Source organism: Scyliorhinus torazame, chromosome 5, assembly GCF_047496885.1.
Source record: "Scyliorhinus torazame isolate Kashiwa2021f chromosome 5, sScyTor2.1, whole genome shotgun sequence".
In the NCBI taxonomy this organism is placed as follows: Eukaryota; Metazoa; Chordata; class Chondrichthyes; order Carcharhiniformes; family Scyliorhinidae; genus Scyliorhinus; species Scyliorhinus torazame.
The window spans coordinates 121,695,618-121,709,876 of NC_092711.1; the positions used below are offsets into that span (position 1 = coordinate 121,695,618).

General features: G+C 45.8%; 6 non-coding genes across 6 annotated transcripts; all 6 read left to right on the forward strand.

Annotated features, from left to right (window-relative positions):
- The first annotated feature begins 346 nt into the window (after positions 1-346).
- On the forward strand, positions 347-419 carry trnar-acg (transfer RNA arginine (anticodon ACG)). The gene has a single exon. It is a non-coding gene; the product is annotated as a tRNA-Arg (tRNA).
- Positions 420-1,326: 907 nt separating this feature from the next.
- On the forward strand, positions 1,327-1,399 carry trnav-aac (transfer RNA valine (anticodon AAC)). The gene has a single exon. It is a non-coding gene; the product is annotated as a tRNA-Val (tRNA).
- A 3,667-nt stretch (positions 1,400-5,066) lies between these two features.
- Positions 5,067-5,139, forward strand: trnar-acg (transfer RNA arginine (anticodon ACG)). The gene has a single exon. It is a non-coding gene; the product is annotated as a tRNA-Arg (tRNA).
- A 907-nt stretch (positions 5,140-6,046) lies between these two features.
- Positions 6,047-6,119, forward strand: trnav-aac (transfer RNA valine (anticodon AAC)). The gene has a single exon. It is a non-coding gene; the product is annotated as a tRNA-Val (tRNA).
- Positions 6,120-9,786: 3,667 nt separating this feature from the next.
- trnar-acg (transfer RNA arginine (anticodon ACG)) lies at positions 9,787-9,859 on the forward strand. Its single transcript has one exon. It is a non-coding gene; the product is annotated as a tRNA-Arg (tRNA).
- Positions 9,860-10,766: 907 nt separating this feature from the next.
- Positions 10,767-10,839, forward strand: trnav-aac (transfer RNA valine (anticodon AAC)). The gene has a single exon. It is a non-coding gene; the product is annotated as a tRNA-Val (tRNA).
- Positions 10,840-14,259: the final 3,420 nt, after the last annotated feature.

Consider the following 14,259-nt stretch of genomic DNA (forward strand, 5'->3'; position numbering starts at 1 on the left):
GGGTAAAACATATCAATGCAAGGAATTAAAATAAGATGATGGATACAGATGGTGGAGGGGGAAGAAGCAGATGGTGGAGGGGGAAGAGAGGTTACACAGTCTGATGTTGTTGAACTGAATAAAATGAAACATACAGAGAGCTGCCTGAATCTACTGGAATAAGTCAATAGAAGTAAGTGAATATCCACACATAGACAAGCTTTTAGAAAATGTCTTGATTGTCTCGGGAGCGTATTGCTTCCCTGCTGTGTGAGCTCAGCTTCTCAAAGGAAACCCAATGTGAATGAATCCCGCCGAATGCGCCACAGAGGCTCAATAAGGAATAGCAAAATGCATGCACCCGGCTGGGCCAGTGGCGCAATGGATAACGCGTCTGACTACGAATCAGGAGATTCCAGGTTCGACTCCTGGCTGGCTCGGGATTCGAACTTTTGGCGTGCACTTTAACTCACTGGGTGGGACAGCTGATTCTTGATGCAGAGCAAAGTGAGCAGAACGTCTTCAATTCTCGTATCGAAAGTTGATCCGACATCTGCGAAAGATACTGGAACAACTCAGCGAGTCAGGCGGGATTTGTCGACAGGACAACACAGCTCGTCTTTCACCATCACTTTTCGTTAAAACCGGGACGGGTTAGAAATGTCGGACGTTTTAACCAAGTCAAATCCCGGTGGGAGCAAACAGAATAACAGGAAAGCGCTCTGACAGGGTGCAAGTCAGGAGAGATGAAATGAGAAAAGGCCTAGGGTTCCCTGGCCACAGAGTGAGGTGAGCATCGAATGAGAGAATAATTACACCACAGTATGAGGCCATTCCAGCCGCTGTGTCTGTGCCAGCTCTCAGCAACTACCGCCCGGATACAAAGACGAAGTGGAAACAAGATTCAAACCCAAATCTGCGATGGCAGTACACACAGAATGGGGGCAGCATTTACAGTGTGAGACGGTTGCACACACTATGAGTGTGAAAGCTGTATTGAGCCCAGTGGAAAGATACGCTGCTGTTCCTCGAGTGTTTGTTGAGCTTCTTTGGAACATTTCAGGAGGCCGAGGTCCGGAAGGTCAGCGTTAAGATGCAGCTCTCCAGTCAGTTCAATTCTCCACTTTGGCTCTGTGGATTAGATGGGTCACGTCCCTGTGAAGTTAACGCAGATCATGTTAAGTTCGATCTAATTTCTACATCTCGTGGTTTTATATGTTGAAACATCTGTTTTTGAAAGAAACAGCAGTCGTCTTGTAATAAGTGGCCTAGCCTCTCAGCCTCACCATGCGAATCTGCAGCAACACAGTGAGGTTGCACATTGTACACGTCCGTTGATTGCTAGCTGTTTCTGTAGTGTAGTGGTTATCACATTCGCCTAACACGCGAAAGGTCCCCGGTTCGAAACCGGGCAGAAACGTCTCGTATTTCCAGTTTAGTCTGTTGCTGACTATTGCCGCAATCTCGTAACTAGTCTTCATCAACGAGGAATAGCAAAATGCATGCACCCGTCTGGTTGTGGTTATTTACGAAAGCCCTGCATTCTCAATTTAACTTCCACTTCAAGCAAAACATAACTTATCTTCAGGTCTGTAAAGTTCGATTCCTGATTGTTTTATAAGTTGAGACATCGGGTTTAAAGAAACGGCTGTCTTCTTGTAATAAGTGACATGGCCTCTCAGACGAACCATGAGAATCTGCAGCAACACAGTGAGGTTGAACATTGCACAAGTCCATTGATTACTGCACCGCCAGCGGTTTCTGTAGTGTAGTGGTTAGCACATTCCCCTAACATGCGAAAGGTCCCCGGGGCCATACCGGGTAGAAACATCAAGTGCTTCTCATGTTGTGTGAGGAATGTTTGCACAAAGTACTTGTGTTCCCCATCTCGTATGTTCTAGGATTATGAGGATTAGTCTCTCATGAGCCACTAAAATAAATTCCACATTAAGTCACAAGCACTGAATTTTCGACAGGCAATGAGAAGAAAAGGACCTTCTTATTTTGGATATGCGGAGCTAGTTCATCCACAACAGAATTTCATGCATTTACTAATGCAGATACACCTACTTATTCACCATGTCAAACATGTCTAAATGAACGACAAATGCAACTTACTGCGGATGCTTCATTCTGAAACAAAAACAGAACATACTGGACAATCTCAGCAGGACTGACGGCCTCTGTGAGGCGAGATGGCAGCGGTCGTTCCGGGCCTGGGTGACTCTTTGTCAAAGCTGGAGAACTGGAAATGGGGTCAGATTCAGACAAATGTGGATGGGGCGGGGTTGGCGTGCCCTATTGGGCCTCGATAGAGTGGTCAGCAATAGGTGGAAAATGACGAAAAAGTCTCGGACAGAAAGAAAAAGGGAATGTAAATGAGGCTAATCAAGGCTAACAAAGTTGCTGATAGTGGCGCCTCAAGAGATCAGAATGTGTTAATAGCAGAACAAAGTAAGCAGTGTGTCAGCGAACAATTGGCGACAGGGTTGCTCAAGTAGGATGGTATGGGCTGGGGGGAGGGGCGCAATGCTGAGGGTAAAACATACCAATGGAAGGAATGAAAATAACTTGATGGAAATAAACAGATGGTGGAGGGAGAAGAGAGATTACACAGTCTGATGCTGTTGAACTGAATAAAATGAAACATACAGAGGGCTGCCTGAATCAACTGGAATTAGTAAATAGAGGTAAGTGAATGTCATACCCCTAGACCAACGAGCCCCGGGAAAGTAACAGAAGCACGCTGTTATTGCCATCGAAAGTCGATCTAACATCTGCGGAAAACACTGGAACAACTCAGCGAGTCAGGCGGAATTTGTCGACAGGACAACAAAGCTTGTCTTTCACCATCACCTTTCATTAAAACCGGGACGGGTTAGAAATGTCGGACGTTTTAACCAAGTCAAATCCTGGTGGGAGCAAACAGAACAACAGGAAAGCGCTCTGACAGGGTGCAAGTCAGGAGAGATTAAATGAGAAAAGGCCTAGGGTTCCCTGGCCACAGAGTAAGGTGAGCATCGAATGAGAGAATAATTACACCACAGTATGAGGCCATTCCAGCCGCTGTGTCTGTGCCAGCTCTCAACAACTACCGCCCGGATACAAAGAAGAAGTGGAAACAAGATTCAAACCCAAATCTGCGATGGAAGGACACACAGAATGGGGGCAGCATTTACAGTGTGAGACTGTTGCACACACTATGAGTGTGAAAGCTGTATTGAGCCCAGTGGAAAGATGCGCTGCTGTTCCTCGAGTGTTTGTTGAGCTTCTTTGGAACATTTCAGGAGGGCGAGGTCCGGGAGGTCAGCGTTAAGATGCAGCTCTCCAGTCAGTTCAATTCTCCACTTTGGCTCTGTGGATTAGATGGGTCACGTCCCTGTGAAGTTAACGCAGATCATGTTAAGTTCGATCTAATTTCTACATCTCGTGGTTTTATATGTTGAAACATCTGTTTTTGAAAGAAACAGCAGTCGTCTTGTAATAAGTGGCCTAGCCTCTCAGCCTCACCATGCGAATCTGCAGCAACACAGTGAGGTTGCACATTGTACACGTCCGTTGATTGCCAGCTGTTTCTGTAGTGTAGTGGTTATCACATTCGCCTAACACGCGAAAAGTTCGAAACCGGGCAGAAACATCTCGTACTTCCAGTTTAGTCTGTTGCTGACTATTGCCGCAATCTCGTAACTGGTCTTCATCAACGAGGAATAGCAAAATGCATGCACCCGTATGGTTGTGGTTATTTTCGAAAGCCCTGCCTTCTCAATTTAACTTCCACTTCAAGCATAACTTATCTTCAGGTCTGTAAAGTTCGATTCCTGATTGTTTTATAAGTTGAGACATCGGTTTTAAAGAAACGGCTGTCTTCTTGTAATAAGTGACATGGCCTCTCAGACGAACCATGAGAATCTGCAGCAACACAGTGAGGTTGAACATTGCACAAGTGCATTGTTTACTGCACCGCCAGCGGTTTCTGTCGTGTAGTGGTTAGCACATTCCCCTAACATGCGAAAGGTCCCCGAGGCCATACCGGGTAGAAACATCAAGTGCTTCTCATGTTGTGTGAGTAATGTTTGCACAAAGTACTTTTGTTCCCCCATCTCGTATGTTCGAGGATTATGAGGATTAGTCTCTCATGAGCCACTAAAATAAATTCCACATTAAGTCACAAGCACTGAACTTTCGACAGGCAATGAGAAGAAAATGACCTTCTTATTTTGGATATTCGGAGCTAGTTCATCCACAACAGAATTTCATGCATTTACAAATGCAGATAAACATACTTATTCACCATCTCAAACATGTCTAAATGAACGACAAACGCAACTTACTGCGGATGCTTCATTCTGAAACAAAAACAGAACATACTGGACAATCTCAGCAGGACTGACAGCCTCTGTGGAGCGAGATGGCAGCGGTCGTTCCGGGCCTGGGTGACTCTTTGTCAAAGCTGGAGAACTGGAAATGGGGTCAGATTCAGACTAATGTGGATGGGGCGGGGTTGGCGTGCCCTATTGGGCCTCGATAGAGTGGTCAGCAATAGGTGGAAAATGACGAAAATGTCTCGGACAGAAAGAAAAAGGGAATGTAAATGAGGCTAATCAAGGTGCTGATAGTGGCGCCTCAAGAGATCAGAATGTGTTAATCGCAGAAAGTAAGCAGTGTGTCAGCGAACAATTGGCGACAGGGATCAGATTGCTCAAGTAGGATGGTATGGGCTGGGGGAGGGGGGCAATGCTGAGGGTAAAACATATCAATGCAAGGAATTAAAATAAGATGATGGATACAGATGGTGGAGGGGGAAGAAGCAGATGGTGGAGGGGGAAGAGAGGTTACACAGTCTGATGTTGTTGAACTGAATAAAATGAAACATACAGAGAGCTGCCTGAATCTACTGGAATAAGTCAATAGAAGTAAGTGAATATCCACACATAGACAAGCTTTTAGAAAATGTCTTGATTGTCTCGGGAACGTATTGGTTCCCTGCTGTGTGAGCTCAGCTTCTCAAAGGAAACCCAATGTGAATGAATCCCGCCGAATGCGCCACAGAGGCTCAATAAGGAATAGCAAAATGCATGCACCCGGCTGGGCCAGTGGCGCAATGGATAACGCGTCTGACTACGAATCAGGAGATTCCAGGTTCGACTCCTGGCTGGCTCGGAATTCGAACTTTTGGCGTGCGCTTTAACTCACTGGGTGGGACAGCTGATTCTTGATGCAGAGCAAAGTGAGCAGAACGTCTTCAATTCTCGTATCGAAAGTTGATCCGACATCTGCGGAAGATACTGGAACAACTCAGCGAGTCAGGCGGGATTTGTCGACAGGACAACACAGCTCGTCTTTCACCATCACTTTTCATTAAAACCGGGACGGGTTAGAAATGTCGGACGTTTTAACCAAGTCAAATCCCGGTGGGAGCAAACAGAATAACAGGAAAGCGCTCTGACAGGGTGCAAGTCAGGAGAGATGAAATGAGAAAAGGCCGAGGGTTCCCTGGCCACAGAGTGAGGTGAGCATCGAATGAGAGAATAATTACACCACAGTATGAGGCCATTCCAGCCGCTGTGTCTGTGCCAGCTCTCAGCAACTACCGCCCGGATACAAAGACGAAGTGGAAACAAGATTCAAACCCAAATCTGCGATGGCAGTACACACAGAATGGGGGCAGCATTTACAGTGTGAGACGGTTGCACACACTATGAGTGTGAAAGCTGTATTGAGCCCAGTGGAAAGATGCGCTGCTGTTCCTCGAGTGTTTGTTGAGCTTCTTTGGAGCATTTCAGGAGGCCGAGGTCCGGAAGGTCAGCGTTAAGATGCAGCTCTCCAGTCAGTTCAATTCTCCACTTTGGCTCTGTGGATTAGATGGGTCACGTCCCTGTGAAGTTAACGCAGATCATGTTAAGTTCGATCTAATTTCTACATCTCGTGGTTTTATATGTTGAAACATCTGTTTTTGAAAGAAACAGCAGTCGTCTTGTAATAAGTGGCCTAGCCTCTCAGCCTCACCATGCGAATCTGCAGCAACACAGTGAGGTTGCACATTGTACACGCCCGTTGATTGCCAGCTGTTTCTGTAGTGTAGTGGTTATCACATTCGCCTAACACGCGAAAGGTCCCCGGTTCGAAACCGGGCAGAAACATCTCGTATTTCCAGTTTAGTCTGTTGCTGACTATTGCCGCAATCTCGTAACTGGTCTTCATCAACGAGGAATAGCAAAATGCATGCACCCGTCTGGTTGTGGTTATTTACGAAAGCCCTGCATTCTCAATTTAACTTCCACTTCAAGCAAAACATAACTTATCTTCAGGTCTGTAAAGTTCAATTCCTGATTGTTTTATAAGTTGAGACATCGGGTTTAAAGAAACGGCTGTCTTCTTGTAATAAGTGACATGGCCTCTCAGACGAACCATGAGAATCTGCAGCAACACAGTGAGGTTGAACATTGCACAAGTCCATTGATTACTGCACCGCCAGCGGTTTCTGTAGTGTAGTGGTTAGCACATTCCCCTAACATGCGAAAGGTCCCCGGGGCCATACCGGGTAGAAACATCAAGTGCTTCTCATGTTGTGTGAGGAATGTTTGCACAAAGTACTTGTGTTCCCCATCTCGTATGTTCTAGGATTATGAGGATTAGTCTCTCATGAGCCACTAAAATAAATTCCACATTAAGTCACAAGCACTGAATTTTCGACAGGCAATGAGAAGAAAAGGACCTTCTTATTTTGGATATGCGGAGCTAGTTCATCCACAACAGAATTTCATGCATTTACTAATGCAGATAAACCTACTTATTCACCATGTCAAACATGTCTAAATGAACGACAAATGCAACTTACTGCGGATGCTTCATTCTGAAACAAAAACAGAACATACTGGACAATCTCAGCAGGACTGACGGCCTCTGTGGAGCGAGATGGCAGCGGTCGTTCCGGGCCTGGGTGACTCTTTGTCAAAGCTGGAGAACTGGAAATGGGGTCAGATTCAGACAAATGTGGATGGGGCGGGGTTGGCGTGCCCTATTGGGCCTCGATAGAGTGGTCAGCAATAGGTGGAAAATGACGAAAAAGTCTCGGACAGAAAGAAAAAGGGAATGTAAATGAGGCTAATCAAGGCTAACAAAGTTGCTGAGAGTGGCGCCTCAAGAGATCAGAATGTGTTAATAGCAGAACAAAGTAAGCAGTGTGTCAGCGAACAATTGGCGACAGGGTTGCTCAAGTAGGATGGTATGGGCTGGGGGGAGGGGCGCAATGCTGAGGGTAAAACATACCAATGGAAGGAATGAAAATAACTTGATGGAAATAAACAGATGGTGGAGGGAGAAGAGAGATTACACAGTCTGATGCTGTTGAACTGAATAAAATGAAACATACAGAGGGCTGCCTGAATCAACTGGAATTAGTCAATAGAGGTAAGTGAATGTCATACCCCTAGACCAACGAGCCCCGGGAAAGTAACAGAAGCACGCTGTTATTGCCATCGAAAGTCGATCTAACATCTGCGGAAAACACTGGAACAACTCAGCGAGTCAGGCGGAATTTGTCGACAGGACAACAAAGCTTGTCTTTCACCATCACCTTTCATTAAAACCGGGACGGGTTAGAAATGGCGGACGTTTTAACCAAGTCAAATCCTGCTGGGAGCAAACAGAACAACAGGAAAGCGCTCTGACAGGGTGCAAGTCAGGAGAGATTAAATGAGAAAAGGCCTAGGGTTCCCTGGCCACAGAGTGAGGTGAGCATCGAATGAGAGAATAATTACACCACAGTATGAGGCCATTCCAGCCGCTGTGTCTGTGCCAGCTCTCAACAACTACCGCCCGGATACAAAGAAGAAGTGGAAACAAGATTCAAACCCAAATCTGCGATGGAAGGACACACAGAATGGGGGCAGCATTTACAGTGTGAGACTGTTGCACACACTATGAGTGTGAAAGCTGTATTGAGCCCAGTGGAAAGATGCGCTGCTGTTCCTCGAGTGTTTGTTGAGCTTCTTTGGAACATTTCAGGAGGGCGAGGTCCGGGAGGTCAGCGTTAAGATGCAGCTCTCCAGTCAGTTCAATTCTCCACTTTGGCTCTGTGGATTAGATGGGTCACGTCCCTGTGAAGTTAACGCAGATCATGTTAAGTTCGATCTAATTTCTACATCTCGTGGTTTTATATGTTGAAACATCTGTTTTTGAAAGAAACAGCAGTCGTCTTGTAATAAGTGGCCTAGCCTCTCAGCCTCACCATGCGAATCTGCAGCAACACAGTGAGGTTGCACATTGTACACGTCCGTTGATTGCCAGCTGTTTCTGTAGTGTAGTGGGTATCACATTCGCCTAACACGCGAAAAGTTCGAAACCGGGCAGAAACATCTCGTACTTCCAGTTTAGTCTGTTGCTGACTATTGTCGCAATCTCGTAACTGGTCTTCATCAACGAGGAATAGCAAAATGCATGCACCCGTATGGTTGTGGTTATTTTCGAAAGCCCTGCCTTCTCAATTTAACTTCCACTTCAAGCATAACTTATCTTCAGGTCTGTAAAGTTCGATTCCTGATTGTTTTATAAGTTGAGACATCGGTTTTAAAGAAACTGCTGTCTTCTTGTAATAAGTGACATGGCCTCTCAGACGAACCATGAGAATCTGCAGCAACACAGTGAGGTTGAACATTGCACAAGTGCATTGATTACTGCACCGCCAGCGGTTTCTGTCGTGTAGTGGTTAGCACATTCCCCTAACATGCGAAAGGTCCCCGAGGCCATACCGGGTAGAAACATCAAGTGCTTCTCATGTTGTGTGAGTAATGTTTGCACAAAGTACTTTTGTTCCCCCATCTCGTATGTTCGAGGATTATGAGGATTAGTCTCTCATGAGCCACTAAAATAAATTCCACATTAAGTCACAAGCACTGAACTTTCGACAGGCAAAGAGAAGAAAATGACCTTCTTATTTTGGATATTCGGAGCTAGTTCATCCACAACAGAATTTCATGCATTTACAAATGCAGATAAACATACTTATTCACCATCTCAAACATGTCTAAATGAACGACAAACGCAACTTACTGCGGATGCTTCATTCTGAAACAAAAACAGAACATACTGGACAATCTCAGCAGGACTGACAGCCTCTGTGGAGCGAGATGGCAGCGGTCGTTCCGGGCCTGGGTGACTCTTTGTCAAAGCTGGAGAACTGGAAATGGGGTCAGATTCAGACTAATGTGGATGGGGCGGGGTTGGCGTGCCCTATTGGGCCTCGATAGAGTGGTCAGCAATAGGTGGAAAATGACGAAAATGTCTCGGACAGAAAGAAAAAGGGAATGTAAATGAGGCTAATCAAGGTGCTGATAGTGGCGCCTCAAGAGATCAGAATGTGTTAATCGCAGAAAGTAAGCAGTGTGTCAGCGAACAATTGGCGACAGGGATCAGATTGCTCAAGTAGGATGGTATGGGCTGGGGGAGGGGGGCAATGCTGAGGGTAAAACATATCAATGCAAGGAATTAAAATAAGATGATGGATACAGATGGTGGAGGGGGAAGAAGCAGATGGTGGAGGGGGAAGAGAGGTTACACAGTCTGATGTTGTTGAACTGAATAAAATGAAACATACAGAGAGCTGCCTGAATCTACTGGAATAAGTCAATAGAAGTAAGTGAATATCCACACATAGACAAGCTTTTAGAAAATGTCTTGATTGTCTCGGGAACGTATTGGTTCCCTGCTGTGTGAGCTCAGCTTCTCAAAGGAAACCCAATGTGAATGAATCCCGCCGAATGCGCCACAGAGGCTCAATAAGGAATAGCAAAATGCATGCACCCGGCTGGGCCAGTGGCGCAATGGATAACGCGTCTGACTACGAATCAGGAGATTCCAGGTTCGACTCCTGGCTGGCTCGGAATTCGAACTTTTGGCGTGCGCTTTAACTCACTGGGTGGGACAGCTGATTCTTGATGCAGAGCAAAGTGAGCAGAACGTCTTCAATTCTCGTGTCGAAAGTTGATCCGACATCTGCGGAAGATACTGGAACAACTCAGCGAGTCAGGCGGCATTTGTCGACAGGACAACACAGCTCGTCTTTCACCATCACTTTTCATTAAAACCGGGACGGGTTAGAAATGTCGGACGTTTTAACCAAGTCAAATCCCGGTGGGAGCAAACAGAATAACAGGAAAGCGCTCTGACAGGGTGCAAGTCAGGAGAGATGAAATGAGAAAAGGCCTAGGGTTCCCTGGCCACAGAGTGAGGTGAGCATCGAATGAGAGAATAATTACACCACAGTATGAGGCCATTCCAGCCGCTGTGTCTGTGCCAGCTCTCAGCAACTACCGCCCGGATACAAAGACGAAGTGGAAACAAGATTCAAACCCAAATCTGCGATGGTAGTACACACAGAATGGGGGCAGCATTTACAGTGTGAGACGGTTGCACACACTATGAGTGTGAAAGCTGTATTGAACCCAGTGGAAAGATGCGCTGCTGTTCCTCGAGTGTTTGTTGAGCTTCTTTGGAACATTTCAGGAGGCCGAGGTCCGGAAGGTCAGCGTTAAGATGCAGCTCTCCAGTCAGTTCAATTCTCCACTTTGGCTCTGTGGATTAGATGGGTCACGTCCCTGTGAAGTTAACGCAGATCATGTTAAGTTCGATCTAATTTCTACATCTCGTGGTTTTATATGTTGAAACATCTGTTTTTGAAAGAAACAGCAGTCGTCTTGTAATAAGTGGCTTAGCCTCTCAGCCTCACCATGCGAATCTGCAGCAACACAGTGAGGTTGCACATTGTACACGTCCGTTGATTGCCAGCTGTTTCTGTAGTGTAGTGGTTATCACATTCGCCTAACATGCGAAAAGTCCCCGGTTCGAAACCGGGCAGAAACATCTCGTATTTCCAGTTTAGTCTGTTGCTGACTATTGCCGCAATCTCGTAACTGGTCTTCATCAACGAGGAATAGCAAAATGCATGCACCCGTCTGGTTGTGGTTATTTACGAAAGCCCTGCATTCTCAATTTAAATTCCACTTCAAGCAAAACATAACTTATCTTCAGGTCTGTAAAGTTCGATTCCTGATTGTTTTATAAGTTGAGACATCGGTTTTAAAGAAACGGCTGTCTTCTTGTAATAAGTGACATGGCCTCTCAGACGAACCATGAGAATCTGCAGCAACACAGTGAGGTTGAACATTGCACAAGTCCATTGATTACTGCACCGCCAGCGGTTTCTGTAGTGTAGTGGTTAGCACATTCCCCTAACATGCGAAAGGTCCCCGGGGCCATACCGGGTAGAAACATCAAGTGCTTCTCATTTTGTGTGAGGAATGTTTGCACAAAGTACTTGTGTTCCCCATCTCGTATGTTCTAGGATTATGAGGATTAGTCTCTCATGAGCCACTAAAATAAATTCCACATTAAGTCACAAGCACTGAATTTTCGACAGGCAATGAGAAGAAAAGGACCTTCTTATTTTGGATATGCGGAGCTAGTTCATCCACAACAGAATTTCATGCATTTACTAATGCAGATAAACCTACTTATTCACCATGTCAAACATGTCTAAATGAACGACAAATGCAACTTACTGCGGATGCTTCATTCTGAAACAAAAACAGAACATACTGGACAATCTCAGCAGGACTGACGGCCTCTGTGGAGCGAGATGGCAGCGGTCGTTCCGGGCCTGGGTGACTCTTTGTCAAAGCTGGAGAACTGGAAATGGGGTCAGATTCAGACAAATGTGGATGGGGCGGGGTTGGAGTGCCCTATTGGGCCTCGATAGAGTGGTCAGCAATAGGTGGAAAATGACGAAAAAGTCTCGGACAGAAAGAAAAAGGGAATGTAAATGAGGCTAATCAAGGCTAACAAAGTTGCTGATAGTGGCGCCTCAAGAGATCAGAATGTGTTAGTAGCAGAACAAAGTAAGCAGTGTGTCAGCGAACAATTGGCGACAGGGTTGCTCAAGTAGGATGGTATGGGCTGGGGGGAGGGGCGCAATGCTGAGGGTAAAACATACCAATGGAAGGAATGAAAATAACTTGATGGAAATAAACAGATGGTGGAGGGAGAAGAGAGATTACACAGTCTGATGCTGTTGAACTGAATAAAATGAAACATACAGAGGGCTGCCTGAATCAACTGGAATTAGTCAATAGAGGTAAGTGAATGTCATACCCCTAGACCAACGAGCCCCGGGAAAGTAACAGAAGCACGCTGTTATTGCCATCGAAAGTCGATCTAACATCTGCGGAAAACACTGGAACAACTCAGCGAGTCAGGCGGAATTTGTCGACAGGACAACAAAGCTTGTCTTTCACCATCACCTTTCATTAAAACCGGGACGGGTTAGAAATGTCGGACGTTTTAACCAAGTCAAATCCTGGTGGGAGCAAACAGAACAACAGGAAAGCGCTCTGACAGGGTGCAAGTCAGGAGAGATTAAATGAGAAAAGGCCTAGGGTTCCCTGGCCACAGAGTAAGGTGAGCATCGAATGAGAGAATAATTACACCAGAGTATGAGGCCATTCCAGCCGCTGTGTCTGTGCCAGCTCTCAACAACTACCGCCCGGATACAAAGAAGAAGTGGAAACAAGATTCAAACCCAAATCTGCGATGGAAGGACACACAGAATGAGGGCAGCATTTACAGTGTGAGACTGTTGCACACACTATGAATGTGAAAGCTGTATTGAGCCCAGTGGAAAGATGCGCTGCTGTTCCTCGAGTGTTTGTTGAGCTTCTTTGGAACATTTCAGGAGGGCGAGGTCCGGGAGGTCAGCGTTAAGATGCAGCTCTCCAGTCAGTTCAATTCTCCACTTTGGCTCTGTGGATTAGATGGGTCACGTCCCTGTGAAGTTAACGCAGATCATGTTAAGTTCGATCTAATTTCTACATCTCATGGTTTTATATGTTGAAACATCTGTTTTTGAAAGAAACAGCAGTCGTCTTGTAATAAGTGGCCTAGCCTCTCAGCCTCACCATGCGAATCTGCAGCAACACAGTGAGGTTGCACATTGTACACGTCCGTTGATTGCCAGCTGTTTCTGTAGTGTAGTGGGTATCACATTCGCCTAACACGCGAAAAGTTCGAAACCGGGCAGAAACATCTCGTACTTCCAGTTTAGTCTGTTGCTGACTATTGCCGCAATCTCGTAACTGGTCTTCATCAACGAGGAATAGCAAAATGCATGCACCCGTATGGTTGTGGTTATTTTCGAAAGCCCTGCCTTCTCAATTTAACTTCCACTTCAAGCATAACTTATCTTCCGGTCTGTAAAGTTCGATTCCTGATTGTTTTATAAGTTGAGACATCGGTTTTAAAGAAACGGCTGTCTTCTTGTAATAAGTGACATGGCCTCTCAGACGAACCATGAGAATCTGCAGCAACACAGTGAGGTTGAACATTGCACAAGTGCATTGTTTACTGCACCGCCAGCGGTTTCTGTCGTGTAGTGGTTAGCACATTCCCCTAACATGCGAAAGGTCCCCGAGGCCATACCGGGTAGAAACAGCAAGTGCTTCTCATGTTGTGTGAGTAATGTTTGCACAAAGTACTTTTGTTCCCCCATCTCGTATGTTCGAGGATTATGAGGATTAGTCTCTCATGAGCCACTAAAATAAATTCCACATTAAGTCACAAGCACTGAACTTTCGACAGGCAATGAGAAGAAAAGGACCTTCTTATTTTGGATATGCGGAGCTAGTTCATCCACAACAGAATTTCATGCATTTACTAATGCAGATAAACCTACTTATTCACCATGTCAAACATGTCTAAATGAACGACAAATGCAACTTACTGCGGATGCTTCATTCTGAAACAAAAACAGAACATACTGGACAATCTCAGCAGGACTGACGGCCTCTGTGGAGCGAGATGGCAGCGGTCGTTCCGGGCCTGGGTGACTCTTTGTCAAAGCTGGAGAACTGGAAATGGGGTCAGATTCAGACAAATGTGGATGGGGCGGGGTTGGCGTGCCCTATTGGGCCTCGATAGAGTGGTCAGCAATAGGTGGAAAATGACGAAAAAGTCTCGGACAGAAAGAAAAAGGTAATGTAAATGAGGCTAATCAAGGCTAACAAAGTTGCTGATAGTGGCGCCTCAAGAGATCAGAATGTGTTAATAGCAGAACAAAGTAAGCAGTGTGTCAGCGAACAATTGGCGACAGGGTTGCTCAAGTAGGATGGTATGGGCTGGGGGGAGGGGCGCAATGCTGAGGGTAAAACATACCAATGGAAGGAATGAAAATAACTTGATGGAAATAAACAGATGGTGGAGGGAGAAGAGAGATTACACAGTCTGATGCTG